We start from the raw sequence: 6,087 nt of genomic DNA on the forward strand, positions 1-6,087 counted from the left end.
TACTGCAGCCAAACGAGATCCCCGCTGGACCATGGGAAATCTGGTCAATCGATATCATCTCTCAGCTTCCGCCCTTGGTTGATAGACACGGCAACACCTTCACCGTGATAGTAGTAGTAGTGGACCGTCTCTCGAAACGGTCCCACTTCTTCGCAGCTGACGACCACTTCTCGGCAACAGAAGCAGCTGAGCTCATCTACGAACACATCCTGAAACACCATGGCCTACCGTGGCAGATCATCTCTGACCGAGGCACACAGTTTGCGAGTGCAGCGTTTAAGGAGTTTTGCAAATTGCTAGGAATTCGATCGTCAATGTCCACGGCTTATCACCCACAAACAGACGGACAGACTGAGCGAGTCAACCAGTCGCTTGAGCAGTACCTTCGAATCTTCACAGAACACCGACCAGACGATTGGGCATCCCTTCTGTCCACCACGGAGTTTGCGTACAACAATGCCCCACACGAGTCAACCGGCCTGTCACCCTTCTTCATCGAGTACGGATACAACCCAAAGATGGTCCCCGACATTCGTGAAGAACTTGCCTTCCCTTCCCTCGAAGACGTATTCCACAATCGTGCAGAAGCAAGGGAACAAGCGCAAGCGTCACTCACCATGGCTGCCGAACGGATGAAGTGGTATTACGACCAAGGCCCTGTGGACCCTCCCTTTAAGGTTGGCGACAAAGTTTTGCTCAAAGGACGCGACCTCAAGATTCGCAACTCATCAGCCAAGCTCTCAGCCAAGAACTATGGGCCGTACGAGATAACGGAGAAGATTGGACCCGTCGACTTCAGAGTCAAACTTCCGCTGCAGAACAAGGTCCATCCCGTCTTCCATGCTTCAAAGCTTATCCCCTACCATGAAGACGAGATCGGCAACCGCAACCCGGAGAAGCCTGACCCCATCGAAGTTGAAGGCCACGACAAGTTTGAGGTCGAAAAGATCCTAGACTCCCGCGTCAACCGCGGATACGTGCAATACTTTGTCAAATGGGCCGGCTACAATGTCTCTGAAGCAACCTGGGAACCTGTACGCAATGTCAAATACGTGAAGGAACTACTCGACAAATTCCATGCCCTTCATCCAAACGCACCGCAGCCGATCGCTCTCAACAACCCACGACCAGTTGCCCGGGAGTTTCAACGCAATATTTGGTTTGAACGCTTCGCAGGAGCTCAGATCTTGAAGAGGGGGTAGTGTCACAGTTTTCTCGTGCCACGTGACCTGGGGGTCATGTGTACTGGGACAGACGCTCACCTTGATCACGGGCAACTTGTATCGGAAAATGGAGGGGCCAGGATCGAACCCCAGACCTCGTGACGGGCAGGAGCACCCATCCTCACTCACTGGCAGGTGACTGATGTGACAGCAGGAGCGCTTACTCATTGAGAGGGGTCCGGACTCGGCACGACTCAGGTATTAGTTGTAAAGTCACCATGAGGCAGGTCAGAGGGTAGGACATGAGGCAGAGAACTCTGACCAAACAATGGTCAATAGGTACCTGGTCTGTGCACCGTTGTATTAGTATATATAGTAGGGAATCTGAGGCAGGGAACCTCAGACTTGATCTTCTCGTCGATTCCCCATCTCCTCTGTAGGTAGCTAGCAGCCCTACCTTCTACTGCCCCTTCTAGTCTAGGGAATACACCTCTTCACATCTCTTGCTGTGTCACCTCTGGTTGCTTCGCTTCTCAGCACCAACCTCTGCATCAGTAAGCTTTGCCCTTGTTTGTTTTGGTGGCACAGCTCGTTGGCTCTGACAGGCGTTCCTCAGTTCGGATATCTCGTTACCTTACGCTCTGCTTGTACTCTATCAGTTATCTTACTTCAATCTACTCTCCCTGCCTCCGTTCGTTCTCAGCTGACCTCTATCCGATCTCTGTCCAATCTCCGCCCGACCTCTGATTCCAAAATCGGGGACACCGTCGGGATCCTCAGGGCGTTGCTAATAGCTTCGCTGAAGTCCTCCCCCCGTGTCCGCCCAGCTCCGACTCCTAACCCTGGAACTCCAGAACTCTGGCAGCACAGTCCTAACAGTATATCTGAACTCAACCTGAGATCCCGATGTCCAACTCTGATGACACCTTCAGGGGCTTCACGGCTCGACGCGTTCCCAACCCGCCTTGGACTTCCTCTCCGGAATTCCCGACCTGAACCTGCGTCGCGGCCCAGCCCTTGCCAACCACTCCGAATCTGTCTTCCGTCCCTCTTCCCCGACATTCCTCGAACAACCCTTTTGTCGTCCCCACGCCCACAAGGTCACCCTTGGCCAATCCTACGGGAAGCCCGGCCGGGAACCCGGCAACGACCCTGCCAGCAGCGTCGACTCCGACCGCGGACTTAGCACAGGCCATAAGTCTCCTGGCCTGAACGCTCCAGATTCCGGCTGCTGCTAACTTCAATCAGATGGCAATGTTCTCGGAACGGAACAATGTCCACGACCCGGACCAATTCGACAGGTCAGAGCCCACCAAGCTCTGGTCATTCTTCACCCAGCTGGAGTTGGTCTTCAAGGCCCGGCCTCAGACTTTCAACACGGATGAGCAGAAGGTCACCTACGTGATCTCCTTCCTGAAGGGCACCGCTCTCCAGTGGTTCGAACCCTACCTCCTAGAGAACTCCTCTGGAACGCCCCCAGTGTTCATGTCAGACTACGAGGCATTCCAAGAAGAACTCCGGACAAACTTCAGACCTTACGATGCCACCGGAGCCGCGGAACACGAGCTCGAGAACCTCCAGATGGCGGAAAACCAGCGGATCGCTAAGTACACCACCCAGCTCAGTCGCATCGCTACGCAAGTCCGCTGGGGTCACGACGCCCTCCGATACCAGTTCTACCGCGGACTCCCAGACAGCCTCAAGGACCGCATCTCTAAGATAGGCAAGCCCGACAACCTCTCGGACCTCCGTATCCTCGCCCAGAGCCTGGACCACCAGTATTGGGCGCGGAAGGCCGAACGCAACCGTGAAACTCCCGGTTCTTCTAAGTCTGGCTCCAAATCCGGCTCCAAGTCTAACCGCTCTGAACCCTGCTCGTCCTCAAACTCCTAGTCGACTCCTCACGCACCCCAGAAGTCCTCCGACGGTAAGTTCAGCAACTCCGGCTCCACCCCAAAGTCCAACTCGAAACCCAAGTCCACGGAAAAGTCCGCCCCGAAGCCGCACACGGACAAGCTCAGAAAGGACAGGAAACGCACCCCAGAGGAACGACAACACCGTCTGGCAGGGAACCTCTGCCTCTTTTGCAGAGGGGCTGGACACTCCGCAAGTGCTTGCCCCAAGAAGACGACTCCGTCAACAAAGGGCAGAGCAGCCCAAGCCGAGCCAACTCCGGGTGCCGGATCCCCGGCTCCGGAAGGGGCAAAAAACTAGTCTGCAGTTCCCCCAACTCCGTGCCTGGCGGGAACTGCGTTGACGGCGCCAGCACGGAGATTCAAGTTCATCTTAATGCATCCGCTCTTTCCGACCCCTCTTCCCTTATTGTCAACCTGTACTCCAAATGCTCTCCGAAGCCGTTCAAGGCCCTGATCGATAACAGTTCCACTCATTGTTTCTTAGACTCCAAATTTGTTGATACTATTGGACTTCTGTCTCGCTCCGTTTCTCCGATCGCTCTCCGGTTATTCGACGGGACTTCCAACCAGGTAATTACACGGGAAGTTTCGCTCGCTCTGCAGTTCCTCTGTGGGGAAATCATGTCCGTAGATTTCTACGTCACTCCGCTCGACAAATCCATCTCCGCTGTTCTGGGATACAGCTGGCTCTCCGCCTACAATCCGCTGATTGACTGGAAGAAGCATAGCATCCAATTCCGGACCCCGTCAACGGTGCATCCTTCCGTCTCTGCATCCGACGAACCCGAACTCCGGTCTCTGCCTCTGGCACCTCTGGAACCTCCGTCTTCATCCTCTGTCCTGCAGGTCTCACTTGTGAATGCCGTGGCATTTGCCCGCACCTGCAAGCTGCCAGGATCCGAGAGCTTCACGCTCAATCTGTCCTCTGCTTCGGTGGCCGAGGTTTTCGCCAGGAACTCCACCACCTCCGACTCCGTCCCGGACCTCTCCAACGTTCTGGAGGAGTACCATGAGTTCGCGGATGTCTTCAGCAAGACCAAGGCCGACACTCTTCCGGAGCACTGCCCCTACGACCTCAAGATCACCCTCGAGGAAGGTGCGGTACCTTCGCTCGGTCCCATCTACTCCCTCTCGCAGCTGAAACTGGACGCCCCCCAAGGATACATCGACGAGAACCTCCGCTCCGGCTTCATCCGCCCGACCAATTCTCTGTGCGGAGCTCCGGTCCTCTTCGTCAAGAAGAAGGACAGGTCTCTGCGACTCTGCGTTGATTACCGTGGGCTCAACAAGATTACCCGGAAGGACCATTACCCGCTCCCGCTAATCTCCGACCTCCTGGATTCTCCCCGGAAGGCTCAGATTGATATGAAGATCGATCTCCGGCATGCTTACAACCTGGTCCGAATCGCGCCCAGAGACGAGTGGAAGACCGCCTTCTGTACCCGCTAAGGATCCTTTGAATGGCTCGTAATGCCGTTCGGACTTTCCAACGCCCCCACAGCGTTCCAACACTTTGTCAACAAGATCTTCGTGGACTTGCTAGACGTCTGTGTAGTGGTCTACCTCGACAACATCCTCATCTACTCCGACAATCCGGCAGATCACCAAAAACATGTCTGAGAAGTGCTCCGACATCTCCGGAAGCATCAGCTTTATGCCCGCCCGGACAAGTGCGAATTCCACGCGGACTCCGTCAAGTACCTCAGATACATCCTCTCCTCCAAAGGCCTCACCATGGCCGACTCTAAGGTCAAGGCGATCATGGACTGGCCGGAACCCCAGAAAGTCCGCGACATCCAGTCATTCCTAGGCTTCGTGAACTTCTACCGGAGGTTCAGCCATAACTACTCCAAGATCGTCCTTCCGCTGACCCGGCTTACCCGGAAAACCGTTCCGTGGAACTTCTCCGACGATGCTCGGAAGGCCTTCAACGCCTTGAAGCAGGCCTTCACCTCCGCCCCCGTGCTCCACCACTGGGAACCGGACCGGCAGATCACCGTCGAAACAGACGCCTCGGACTACGCCATCACCGAAATTCTCTCCATCACTACCGACTCTAGTGAACTCCACCCTGTCACCTTCCACTCCCAGACTTTGACTGGTGCGGAGTTGAACTATGACACACATGGCAAGGAACTCCTGGCAATCTATGAAGCCTTCTGGACCTGGCGGCACTGCCTTGAAGGCTCCAGAACTCTGATTGACATGGTCACTGATCACAAGAATCTAGAGTACTTTGTGACCTCCAAGATGCTGACCCGGCGCCAGGCTCGGTGGTCGAAATTCCTGTTGCAGTTCAACCTCGTCATCCGGTTCCGTCCCGGAAAACTTGGGGCCAAGCCCGACGCACTCACCCGCCATTGGGACGTCTACCCAAAAGGGGGGGATAGTGACTACTCTGCCGTCAACCCACACAATTTCCGGCTGGTGTTCACCTAGGAGCAACTCACCGCATTGTCACGAACCACCCTCACGGCGCTACATTTCCTTATTGTTCACTACTCGCTACGGTTTCCCTTTGTCCACACACGGACAATAGCTCCCTTTGTCCCCACGTCCGCTATTGTCCTACACCCCTTGTACTCCGTACCCATGGCGACGCTATTGTTCCCTAGCGCCCATTGTTCGTTCCCGGTATATAGCTGGATCCCTTGCTACCTGGAGACTCTAGTTTCGACCTCTTGTCTCCAGGTAAGCCATCGTGTATTTCGCTCTGTAGATACTTCGCTCAATACACAACTTGTCTCCAGTCCTGCCTGTTGAGCTCCGCTCCAGTCTCACTGCGATCAGAGCTCGTCGGTGCTCCTGCCTGCCTCGCTCGTCTCCACTTACTCGCTCGACAGTCAGTTGTAACATTAGGTCGAAACTACCTCACAGGCACCAGCGCCCTTCCACGTTTAACACTCCGTTTATCACTGTCTCCCCCACCTTTCCATCCTGGATTGTAGCTCGTTTTTCCACGGCTTTCATCCTGTCGCCGTAGAAGACCAACACTACAACCTCAACTA

The sequence above is a fragment of the Dichomitus squalens genome (assembly GCF_000275845.1).
Source record: "Dichomitus squalens LYAD-421 SS1 unplaced genomic scaffold DICSQscaffold_63, whole genome shotgun sequence".
In the NCBI taxonomy this organism is placed as follows: Eukaryota; Fungi; Basidiomycota; class Agaricomycetes; order Polyporales; family Polyporaceae; genus Dichomitus; species Dichomitus squalens.